The 13,135-nt window shown below is 38.0% G+C and overlaps 1 protein-coding gene across 2 annotated transcripts in view; it reads left to right on the top strand.

Moving 5' to 3' along the window:
• The first annotated feature begins 4,354 nt into the window (after positions 1–4,354).
• The window catches only part of LOC106075860 (uncharacterized), an 86,494-nt gene continuing 77,713 nt past the window's right edge, over positions 4,355–13,135 (top strand). Inside the window, exon 1 of one of the 2 annotated variants that reach the window (XM_056010895.1) lies at positions 4,355–4,570. The gene's annotated coding sequence lies outside the window, so the exon portion shown is untranslated. Of the gene's footprint in view, positions 4,599–13,135 lie in introns of both variants that reach the window. The other variant, XM_056010896.1, reaches the window with a different exon arrangement.

The following is a 13,135-nucleotide window of genomic DNA, read 5'->3' as shown; positions in this document are numbered from 1 at the left end:
GCGTTAATTAAGTATTGCTTCATAGCAACAGCCTCAAAATTCGACGCAAAATGATAAAGATGCTGAATCATCATTGAGAGAGCTGAGCTGAAGATAGAAAGGACCTATTTAAATACTTAAAAAAACAAAAACAAATCAACGGACGTAGCTGGTGTGTACTAGATGTAAATTCTAGTAGTTCCAAGTCAGAAATCTAGGTCTAGTTCTAGATCTAGATTTACTTATAATAAAAGTACCTATAAATAATTCCATAAGCTTGCATTGCCCGCTGGCCGAATGGGTAACATCATTTTTTTTTTCTTTTTACAAAGCTTCTATCAACTCACTCTGTCTGTGTATCTGTCTGTCTTGTCAAAAGTTTTTACACGTTATTTCTCCGACAGTCAATCAACTATTGGTATCTCAAACAAGGGAAAGAAATAGTACTTGACTGAAGTGGAGGTATAAGTTGAATGAGTCCTCAAGCCGTCTCAAGCCTAGTGAACATAAATTTGAAATACAAACAATAGATAACTCTACTTCCATGTTCGTAGACTCTTTCCTAGCAGACTGGTTACCCTTGTTGTTTTGACAAGTTCGAATTCAGGTCGTTCCCTTTTGTTTTATTTATTTATTTTTATGAATGATTTTTTTTATTGTTAGTCCGATCTATTACAATTTTAATGACATGTCTGATTCAAACGAATTGATACAAGGACGCTAAATAGAAGCTTTGGTTTCAATAAAAAGGATTCTTTAACGTTTGTCTTGATTTGAAGTAACATGTTTGTAATTCATAAGTTCAAGCAGCTGACGGTGTCCAAATCACGGGCTCGATAGCCGGTTTGAACCAATTCTTTTTTTACATTATATTTTATTATATTTTGTTATATAGTAGACTAGTCGACCGCCGGCGTAGCATACGCTGCTATTTTGCAGGGCCGGTCTTAGGCCACTGCAACCTATGCGTCCGCAGTGGTGCCCCGCACTTTCATAGGACCCGCGCTAATTCTAGGTGTATACATTTATTAAATTAAATCATTTTATAACTTATAACAGATTTCCCGCGGCCTCCTGATTTACCAGGAGCTCCTGGAAATCTCCTGAAATAGCAAAATATTCGAAAAATTTCTGGAAATCTTCGGAAATTATTAAAATCTTTTGAAAATTTATACCAATTTCCTGAAATATATAAACAAAAATTGTCATTTTGGGGTGTCATTCAATATGGAAAACGCCAATCCTACGCGCGATAAAAAAAAAAGGCATAATCACGTAATTGTGTAATCTGGTGAAAGAAGTTTCTCGCGCCTCAAACTAATGAAGAATTACTAGAGGTCCAGCGTTCTCAAGGACATCGTTGTTTATGATACGGTCTTGCCACCGTATTTTCATGATGGAGCGCAAGCATCTTTGGTGAAAGCGCTCAAGTAGTCTTAGTTGTTTTCTATAAAATACCCATGTCTTTGATCATGGGCGTAGCCAGGGGAGGGTTTTTGGGGTTCAAATTACGAACTCAAAATGCTATGAGCATAGCCACATTTCTACCAGTGGCTGGGCTCCATTATAGTCATAGAATAGTCATCTGCCGAAATTGAAAAAAACACTAAATGTGGCTCAACAAAGATGGCTAAGACAGATTTTAGGAGTCAGTTATGGAGATCGGGTCTAAATCAAGGAAATCCTATGCCGAACTGGTAGTCGACCCCTTGGTAAGGTTGTGAAAGAGGGTCGCATGAGGTTAGCTTCCCCAGACCCCCTTGCTGGCAAGGGCGGGGAGTCTACAATTTTATCCCACAATAAACGTCTTCCGAAAGAATGAAGGGTCAGAATGTAATAAAGATTATTTATGTACACACACACATATACATACTTACATATATACATACATACATACATATATTTTTTTTTCGCCCGGGGGGGGGGTTGCTAGCAATGTTTTAGATTCTTTGCTCAACAATTCCTCTGAATCTAGAGAACAACTCTGTTAATAATGGATTCAATGACATTCACCAATAGGAAGAAAATTACTTAAAGGAAAAAGTTCGGCTTTGTTACATAGTGATACCTGACTAGATTGACAACTACAATATCTAAATATTATGAAAATTATTTTTGTTTAGTCATTGTGGAGTAAATTGACCGGCTTATCTCCCCACACCTTTCTTTGTAAGATGTCCCGCCCCCTTGTCAGAACGTTGCGCGGCCCCCTTTTGAGAATCTCTGCAAAAATTGTGCTTTGTTAAATATACTAGCTGCTAATAGTTCAACAAAAAACTTACTTACTTAGACATAGACTTAAGTCCTCCCGCACCGTTCGGCGCATTGGACGGCAAGCTGTCTCCACAAAGATCTGTCACTGGCAATGTCTTAAGCCTAATCCCACCTGGTGTCCTCCATGAAGGTGTGGCGCCAAGCTATACGAGGACGTTCCTGTTTGCACTTTCTTCGTATTGGCTTCCATGTCAGAGCAACTTTTGGTAAAAAAAAAACATTGGTAAATATACTAGCTGCTAATAGTTTAACAAAAAAACATTGGTAAATGTATTAGCTGCTAATAATTCAAGAAAAATCACAGGTAAATATACTAAATGCTAATAGTTAAAAAAAAACAACAACAACAACAAAAGAAAAAAAAAACCACATTGGTAAATATACTAGCTGCTAATTGTTAAAAAGCAGCAACAACAACAACAAAAAAAAACATTTTACTAGCTGCTAATAGTTTAACAAAAAAATATATAAGAATGCACTTTTTTTTAGCTTTAATGGGCAGTATTTTGTGGTATTTATTGGTATTTTTAAAAAAAGCAAGATGTTGAGCCAAAGGCTCTTAAGACCCGTGAACAAAGGAATGGATTTCTTCCATGCATGAGAGATTGGCTATTAACTAACCTCTGTCTCCAATCAACCAGATGATAATTTAGTCACATCCGTTTCGCAGTATTATGTGCCGTGGTAAGGCTTAAGTCTGAGCCCCATGAGGGAATCTTCCGTATTCTTGCGAGAGTCAGTGAGAAGAACGCGACCACAGCATACGTGGAGAGCGTGGCGTAAAGTTAGCAAGACTTTCTTTTTCCCACCATCAACGTCCCCTGTAATGCCCACGGGAGGCTAGAGTTCCTTGTTACTTTTAGTCTGTCCATTTACTGCCCAAGAAAGGCTAGAGTTCCTTGTTACTTTTAGTCTGTCCATTTACTGCCCACGGGAGGCTAGAGTTCCTTGTTACTTTTAGTCTGTCCATTTACTGCCCAAGAAAGGCTAGAGTTCCTTGTTACTTTTAGTCTGTCCATTTACTGCCCACGGGAGGTTAGAGTTCCTTGTTACTTTTAGTCTGTCCATTTACTGCCCACGGGAGGCTAGAGTTCCTTGTTACTTTTAGTCTGTCCATTTACTGCCCACGGGAGGTTAGAGTTCCTTGTTACTTTTAGTCTGTCCATTTACTGCCCACGGGAGGTTAGAGTTCCTTGTTACTTTTAGTCTGTCCATTTACTGCCCACGGGAGGCTAGAGTTCCTTGTTACTTTTAGTCTGTCCATTTACTGCCCACGGGAGGTTAGAGTTCCTTGTTACTTTTAGTCTGTCCATTTACTGCCCACAGGAGGTTAGAGTTCCTTGTTACTTTTAGCCTGTCCATTTACTGCCCAAGAAAGGCTAGAGTTCCTTGTTACTTTTAGCCTGTCCATTTCTTTTTATGTACGTTTGCACGAGGATGCCACATTAATGGCAAGAAATGATCACATAAACAAGATGGGGAACTTAATTTAATTTTTGTACACATTTAGCACGTTGAAATAATTGAATCGCGTGGCTTTTAAGCATTATTTCTTGACGACTACTTTGTAAGACACAATTGTGTAAAATCCTTTATGCTCTATCCTATCATATTGAATGCCAGAAGTTTTTGTTTTTAAATTGTATGTTAACGAACAGGAGAATTTATATCTACGTTATAGCTACGCTAAAGTCTCTATGTCTCTCTCTCTCTCTTCCTCTCTCTGTCTCTTTCTCTCTCTTTCTCTCTTGCTCTCTCTCTCTCTCTCTCTCTGTCTCTTTCTCTCTCTTTCTCTCTTTCTCTCTCTCTCTCTCTCTTTCCTGCTTGTTTTCAGCATTCGTTTTTAATGTCTCATTTTAGTTTCTAGCATGTCAGACACACGAACAATGGCCACTGTTCTAGCCGTGATTAATCACGTGACTCTTCAAAAGGCACTAAATATCTGAGAGTTGCGCTAATAGACCTGTTGGGCTGGAGAGATTACGTGAGTGATTGATTGAGAAAAGAAACAGGTCGATAAAAGAAAACAAACTCGCTGAAATCAATGGCTTTTAAAAAGAAAACTTAATTTAAAAAAAAAGGGGGGGGGGAGAACAGAATCTAGACTTTCAGTTTTGATGAGTTTCAGTAAACTCTTTACGTAATGTCATAGTTTGATGATAGAAATAAATGAAATTATTGAATAAGATTTAAGATGATTATGATGAACTTAGTATAAGCATTCAATTCCAATAGTGACTATGCCGACAGCAGTTTTATAATTATTTCTTTGTGCTATTGCTAGAAAGAACAAGTGTTCTGTTACAGGCTTATCATGGTATGGATTATATTCAATCACTATGACAGTTAAGTAATATCTCTTTAAATATTTTCCAAATTACTTATGTGTTTACTTACTAAATCTCCATTGGTCTGCTTGTATCAATACCGTACCATACGAGACGTAATAGTGTAGCTAAGTGTTTCAATACAACTTATTTCAAGTTGAATGTCTCATCAGCTAAATGTTTCAATACAACTTATTTCAAGTTGAATGTCTCATCAGCTAAGTGTTTGAATACAACTTATTTCAAGTTGAATGTCTCATCAGCTAAATGTTTCAATACAACTTATTTCAAGTTGAATGTCTCATCAGCTAAGTGTTTGAATACAACTTATTTCAAGTTGAATGTCTAATCAGTTAAATGTTTCAATACAACTTATTTCAAGTTGAATGTCTCTTCAGTTAAGTGTTTGAATACAACTTATTTCAAGTTGAATGTCTCACCAGCCAAGTGTTTGAATACAACTTATTTCAAGTTGAATGTCTCGTCAGTTAAGTGTTTGAATACAACTTATTTCAAGTTGAATGTCTCGTCAGCTAAGTGTTTGAAGACAACTTATTTCAAGGTGAATGTCTCATTAGCTAAGTGTTTGAATACAACTTATTTCAAGTTGAATGTCTCATCAGCTAAGTGTTTGAATACAACTTATTTCAAGTTGAATGTCTCATCAGTTAAGTGTTTGAATACAACTTATTTCAAGGTGAATGTCTTCAGTTTTATTTTCGTTTGTATTGAATTCACAGTGCTGCTTGAATAGTTCTGTCTGTTAGGGCCCTCACCGTGCTGCTTGAATAGTTCTGTCTGTTAGGGCCCTCACAGTGCTGCTTGAATAGTTCTGTCTGTTAGGGCCCTCACAGTGCTGCTTGAATAGTTCGGTCTGTTAGGGCCCTCACAGTGCTGCTTGAATAGTTCTGTCTGTTAGGGCCCTCACAGTGCTGCTTGAATAGTTCTGTCTGTTAGGGCCCTCACAGTGCTGCTTGAATAGTTCTGTCTGTTAGGGCCCTCACAGTGCTGCTTGAATAGTTCGGTCTGTTAGGGCCCTCACAGTGCTGCTTGAATAGTTCTGTCTGTTAGGGCCCTCACAGTGCTGCTTGAATAGTTCTGTCTGTTAGGGCCCTCACAGTGCTGCTTGAATAGTTCGGTCTGTTAGGGCCCTCACAGTGCTGCTTGAATAGTTCTGTCTGTTAGGGCCCTCACAGTGCTGCTTGAATAGTTCTGTCTGTTAGGGCCCTCATGATGGAAATACTTATTTTTTTATTCCAGTAGAAAATTTCGATGGAAAATCTTTCATAAAAACCAAAACATAAAGAGACCTACTTTCAATGAACATCCATCAAATTCAATATGAATAAACCTTTTGTAACGGACTAAATCATGAGCAACTATTTTGTTGACCTATTGACCTGTTGATAAGGCAAGGAGCAGAAGAGAGATCGAAGCAGAACTTCCAAAAGAAGCTGGATTGGGCGAGGTTTACTCCATAAGATCTCGTACTTCTGGATACAATAGTCTGTAATGAGATATAAATACCAGCAACTAGTTTAAAAAGTAGATCTTAATCTCTCGTCAATCCTAAATCCTCAAGTCGAGATTGCTCACACCCCAAAGTAGGTTCGCTAATTTTACTTGTCCTACTTTGGGGGAATACAACTTATAGGAATTGATAGTTACAAATATCTTGACCCAGTCGTGGAACCTGCACTTATTAAACGCCTTGTTTAGTTTGAAAACATTAAAGATCAAATGTGACTTAACTTTGTTGAGATCGTCCTGGATAAGGAACACTGATGCAAGTATTCATCCTTCCTACTAGATACGCAAACAAATATATGTATTGTATTGTCTAACCTCTGAACTCTGTGAACATTCTTTTAACGCATTTTACTTTTTTCCACTAATGAAGAAGTTCTAATATTTTATTATTAATGACAATAGGAAATGATTTTCTAAAACTAATGTTCATTCATTGTTTAAGATGTTGACCATTTTCGTCCTATTGCTAACTTAGCAAATGCACTTACAATAATCATAATGCGTACAAGAGGTTTTCGATTGTCATTAAAGAACTGTTTATCTAAGAAGAAATCCTGACTGTGCTACTTGACCAAGCTAATGCGGTGTGAGAAATGTTTACGTTTAGTCAGAAATGAAAAGGATTGAGTCAGAAATCATGTGAACGGTAGGGGATGACGGCAGAAGGGATTTGAACTAGGGATCATCGAGAGCAGTCTGAATTGCACTCCACTCAGCTGTCAGGACTGAGTTCTGGTCAGCCTGGGTCTCCTGTTAACTTAAGAGGTTGTTGACTTCAAGACTTGTCTTTTTTTAATTGTTTTACTTTGGGAATGGAATTTAACTCATAATAAAAGTGTGGTTTTTGTTCCTAGGCCAGTTTAGTTGGATTTTGGCTATAGAGTTAAAGTATAGACTCTAATTATTTCTGTATAGTTATTATTCAGTCTATGGGATATTGAGCTGTTATATTTTAATTTATACTGGATATTTCCTTTGTCAGAACTGTGCCTGTGCATGTAGCCTAGCATATGTAATAAACAAGTTATATGTCCGTGAATCGGCATTCCGAATCTCCATTCTGTCGTTATATTCGTTGTCACGGTTACATTAGGTAGTCAGCATTGACATACACATACGTAGAGTAAGTAGACAAGAACCTTGACATCTTACAATTCAAACAATGGCAATTGCTATTTTCAGACAGTCTTAAAATTTAGTAATATCACCCATTACATGTCCTATTTTCTTGAGCACGACCTAACGAAGAATAATATGGAATGAGTACATGAAATTGTCTTGATATACAGTTTCATGTACTATGAGGTACTGTACTACAGCTACTGATGCATAAACTGGAAGGTTCTCAAGTGAGGATGAGGCTGTTGTTCTAGAACAAAATATTGGTGTCAAAAATTGCCGCCTATTGAAAAAAAAAATGAGGAGGTTTTGTGATTGTTGTGATTTAGATTTACTTTTTAAAATGATTATTGAGATTTAGATATACTTTTAAAATGATTATTGAGATTTAGATCTACTTTTAAAATGATTGTTGAGATTTAGATCTACTTTTTAAAATGGTTGTTGAGATTTAGATCTACTTTTAAAATGTTTGTTGAGATTTAGATCTAGCCTACATTTTAAAATGATTGTTGAGATTAAGATCTACTTTTTAAAATGATTATTGAGATTTGGATCTACTTTTAAAATGATTGTTGAGATTTAGATCTACTTTTAAATGATTGTTGAGATTTAGATCTACTTTTTAAATGATTATTGAGATTTGGATCTACTTTTAAAATGATTGTTGAGATTTAGATCTACTTTTAAAATGGTTGTTGAGATTTGGATCTACTTTTAAAATGATTGTTGAGATTTAGATCTACTTTTAAAATGGTTGTTGAGATTTAGATCTACTTTTAAAATGATTGTTGAGATTTAGATCTACTTTTAAAATGGTTGTTGAGATTTATATCTGATTACAGACTATTGTTTCCAAAACTACGAGATCTTATACAGTAAACCTCGCTAGAATTACCCCCAACCACCAAAATGACATATTCAGTTATCTTGTCCAGAAGATTAAGGCATAAAACTAAATATTCAATTTTGAATAATCGAATGTAATAGTTTCATAAGAATCATCTTTATCAGATCACATATAAAATCCACAGTGTAATGCTTATCACGAGAGATGACTCTATTTTGTTGCCTGATCCGAGAGATGACTCTATTTTGTTGCCTGATCCGAGAGATGACTCTATTTTGTTGCCTGATACGAGAGATGACTCTATTTTATTGCCTGATCCATGAGAAGACTCTATTTTGTTGACTGATCCTCTACATATGGGAAATACCACACTAACACACACACACACACAAAAACAACAATAAATAAATAAAAAATAAACAAAAGAAACTACAGCTAAGAAAGGTATGAGAGCCTTAACACTACGCAATGACGGTATGGTCTATGGCATTTTTTAAAAAGCTGTGTCTAGCAGCTCTAGCCTCTGAAGTCCCTGTCGCTCAATGGGCTCAATGGCCTAGATCAGGGGTGGGCAACATTTTTGTATCGAGGGCCGCATTAAAAAACGTTTGGGAATGGCGGGCCGCACACACACACACACACACACACACACATATATATATATATATATATATATATATATATATATATATATATATATATATATATACATATATATATATATATATATGTCTTAGAAAGATAAGTTTGCTGTGTAAAATGTCTTTTAATTCATATATACACTGTATTACGCCTTGTTTGAAAAGATTTAACATGCATTTACATTTCATATGTAAACAATCAATTGCAATAGCAATTACATAAGACATGAAATTTTGTCTTCCACTCTTCATAGAAATATTGATAACAAAGTCACAGTCAATGTCCTTCAAGTAAAATAACATTTTCTTCCTTGAGATTTTATATTCTTCTCATTTGCCTTGCACACGCTAAGCTAGCGGATACATTGGATTATTTATTCATAAATCAGAACTACCCTTGTTTAACTTCTTTTGTGCAACTGTTGTCAATTAATGTTTAAATTACATGCAGCTTTCTGCAAACTTTCCTGTTTCAAGTTCATGGTTCCCAGTCAAAGATCGAGCTCCATCAGTTGTTACACTTGCCATCTTGTTCCAAGCCTACCCAACACTCAGACATTGTGTTTTGAATTGAGTGTATTGATGTATAGCCAATAAGCATAATCTTTGTTTACTTAAAACTTTTTATAATGAGACAGTTTCAATAATTTATATAGATACTTTTTAAATATTTGCATTTTTATATCTATATACTGTGGGCACACCTGATTTATGTAGGTGTCGGCGGGCCGCATAAAACACCTCGGCGGGCCGCATGTGGCCCGCGGGCCGTAATTTGCCCACCCCTGGCCTAGATAGACGCTTTCACACTAGATAGTTTTCAGCTGTACGGCTACGAATGATGAATCATATACAAAGCAGTCATTTGTCAACAACTCGCAACAAAGGAAATAAACAAGCAAAATAAAAAAATACTTAAAAAAAACAACAATATTTAAAACAAGGTTACAAAGACAGTTTGTGTGGTAACACAAACTCAAAATCGGTCCCCGAAGTGGTCTACCTAGAGTTTTCACCAGGATTCGAACACGGGACTTCTGGTTCCAAGTGCTTTACCACAGCATCTCCATATATTCATTTAGCGTACACTTTCGGAAAAGAAAAACGGAGCCGTTGCATCAGAACTTTGAATGACCTAAAATATCATGATTTCCGATTTTCATTTTCTCTTCTAGTTTCTGAGATATAAACTGGACTGACGGACAGACAGGCCACACAAAACTAATAGTGTCTTCTCCTCTTTCGGGGGCCGCTAAAATACATTTAAAAAAAAGACCATACCTCCTTTATACAACTTACAATAAAATAAAATAATAAAATATTTGGTTCAAACTGAGTATCGAAGGTGTGATGTTGACACCGTCAAAGTGTGCACCGGGATGTCGAACAGAAGCGAATTAGTTATTGATATTATCATTATATGGACAGCTTATCCCTACCCAGACTGGGCCACGTGTAATCCATTTCACATAGGGCCCCGCACTCGCTAGGGCCGACCCCGAAGCTTAGATATTCTTTCAATAAAATTGAAGCAGCTTTAAATTTGCCCTGTTTCGTGTAATTTCGGTACCCTAGGGCTGGCTACTCCACGTGATTTTTATAGGTCTAGTCAAGCCAAATTTAGATTTATTTATTTTTTACTTTGAAAAGTTATAACGGTCAAACAAGAGTTAACCCGTGTGGCCAACGAGCTATTAATTCTTTTCTCAGCGAAAAACATCAACTGTTAAATTTATATTGTAATAACTGACAGGAGGCAACTCATCGAGACAAAGACGTTTATTTACACGGAGACATGACAAACACAAAGGGGCATCTGCCTTGAGTACAGCATCTCCATATTGGCTCTAGACTTGGGCGGAAATCGTTTTCACTTCCAATGTCAACATCCGACTTGTTTAGTCACAGATAGTGCGCACGTTCTTTCTGCACTATCTTGGATGGCGGTGCGCATGGCAAAGTCATAACAAATATTTAGATCTGTTTTTGAGAGCAGCTGTCCAGATTCCTGCTGGGTCCTGAGATGAACTCCTATTAAATAATCAGAACAGGAAGGACTCAATCCTCCCGTAGTGCTCTGGCAAGAAACTGGGCCGTTCGGCGTTATGCCTCATAGCTACCATACAAGTCGAGTGACTGCTCAGACACGTCCCCCCTTAGCTCTCGGAGCTGGGGACACTCGTACAAGATATGCCACACTGTTTTGACGCTCATTCCACAGTGACGGCATCGGGAGTCATAGTTCAGGCTGTACCGGGCAAAGTATGCCCCAATAGGACAGTATTCCGTCCTACACCTCAACCGCCACCACGAATCTTCGCAATTTGGGTGACGCATGTGCTGCCAGACACTACGTGCTCTATCGGATTCCTCCCAGGACTTTAACCACTTCTCATGAATGAGTGCTCGGATTTGTGCCGTTGCTTGTAAAAAGTGCTTGGTGCTTCGAGGTGTGTGGCTGCCAAAGCACCCTCCCTTGCGAGGGCGTCTGCCGTTTCATTGCCCCACATGCCGCAATGTGAGGGCGCCCACTGCATGAAAACGACAACTCCAAGAGCTCGGCGGATGTTATCTGCGGCGCCGACTGCCTCTTCTATTACGGGCGACCCACCCCCGCCGCCACCCATAGCTAGGAGACTGGAGCGAGAGTCGGTGACTAGTACCACAGTAGTGGCACCAGTTTCATTCTGGGTCTTTCGGGCTCTAATAGCCTCGAACGCCCGAGTTATCCCTGTGAACTCGGCGTCCATGGAGCATGCAGCGTAGCCGCATGGACCAGAGAGCCGATCTGGTTCTATACGGTCTGGGTAGACTATAATGGCCCCATACCCAGATCTATCGGGATCTCTCAATACCGACCCATCGGTATAGCAGAAAATGGCATCTGATGGGTAGGACTTAATTGTTGCTGATGCTAAATTTTGAAGAATTGCAGGTTTTAATCGCCTCTTGTGGCCCCTTCTTGTCCTATAAGGGACATGTTTATTTGTGGGGCTGGCATTCTCCTCCACGGAGGGCAAGTAATAATTCTTCAAATTGGGATTCTGTCAGTGGAGAGTCTAGCTGATTTTGACTAATTGACCGCAATATGGAGGAACGATCGCATTTTTATGCGGCTCCTCTCTCTCTACTGTTGCACTAAGATTGTGGTGGGTAGAATAGAGTCGCCCCTTTTGTAGCGCTCGTAGGCCGTAAGTACCGCCCTCTCCTTCCTTAGATTTAAAGGGGCCACGTTTGTTAAGATTTCAGCAGCGTTTGTTGGGCTTGTCCGAAAGGTGCCACAAATGAACCTTAGTGTATGTGATTGTACTCAGTTTAGTGATTCGAGGGCAGTTTTACTAGCATATACTTGAACTTTATAGCTGTACTCAATTTGTGATCTGACTGCCCCTAAGTACAATGTGCGTATCATGTTAGCTTTGGCACCTCACTTTGTGCTGGCCAGCTTTCTTAGTAACGCTTACTTTTCTTTCAACATCCTGGACGTGCTGGAGCCTGGAGCATTGACAGTTTTCTATCCAGGGTCTATCCATAGATATTTTGGCGTGTTTTCACGTTGGAGTCGCTGCCCACCGAGTTGAAGCTCGAATGGAGCGTTAAGAATGTCGATTCCTAGGCTGAACAGGGACCAGGTCGTTTTGGCAGCTAGCATCGTAATATCAGAATGCAAACCAATAGTCGCTGTTTAACAAATGACGACATTTTTCACGGCATAAAAATATTATCGAAATCTCACATGTAATTATGTAAATTTTGTACAGTTGGCAAGTAAATAAGTGGCGATCGAGATTTCTGAAGATGATGATGTAATTTCAGATGTTGAATGTAAAAGAAACTCTAGCCAAGATGAAGGAAATGTTACAATAATAAAATAAATGATATAGACTTCAATATTTTAGAGGATAGTTTCTTTTTGTCGTGTGCCTATTTCACAAAAGGAAAAGTACGCCAGTTGTTAAAATAATTTAATAAAATACTCTGAAAGACACAAAGATAAAGGCACATTCCTCGTCCCATATGCTAGGACAAATTTGTACAAATACTCCTTCTTCCCTAGTGCTATTAGAGCATGGAATGGGTTGCCTGAGCTAGCCAGGAAAACCAGTGACTTGGCAGAATTTAAGTCATTGGTTAATATGCATGACTAAATGCATGACGCGTAGGACGTAATCATCTTCTTTTTTGAAGTAACGTCTGTATTATATAAGATAAGAAGATAAGATGCTTCTGATGCTTCCTATTGAGGATGATTTAGTCACTTAATAGCAAGAAAATTGTAAGATATTTTATTGTCAACTATTTTCAACTAATTCTATAGAAATGAAATACAAACTTATTAAGTGGTGGAAATAAAGTCTGAAATTGGAATATCAAAAGACGCTTCAAATAGTCATCAGGATAGGAAAATAGAAAAA

The sequence above is a fragment of the Biomphalaria glabrata genome, chromosome 14 (genome assembly GCF_947242115.1).
Source record: "Biomphalaria glabrata chromosome 14, xgBioGlab47.1, whole genome shotgun sequence".
Lineage (NCBI taxonomy): Eukaryota > Metazoa > Mollusca > Gastropoda > Planorbidae > Biomphalaria > Biomphalaria glabrata.
The sequence above is the reverse complement of the archived record's forward strand: the minus strand, read 5'-3'. Positions and strand labels throughout refer to the sequence as shown.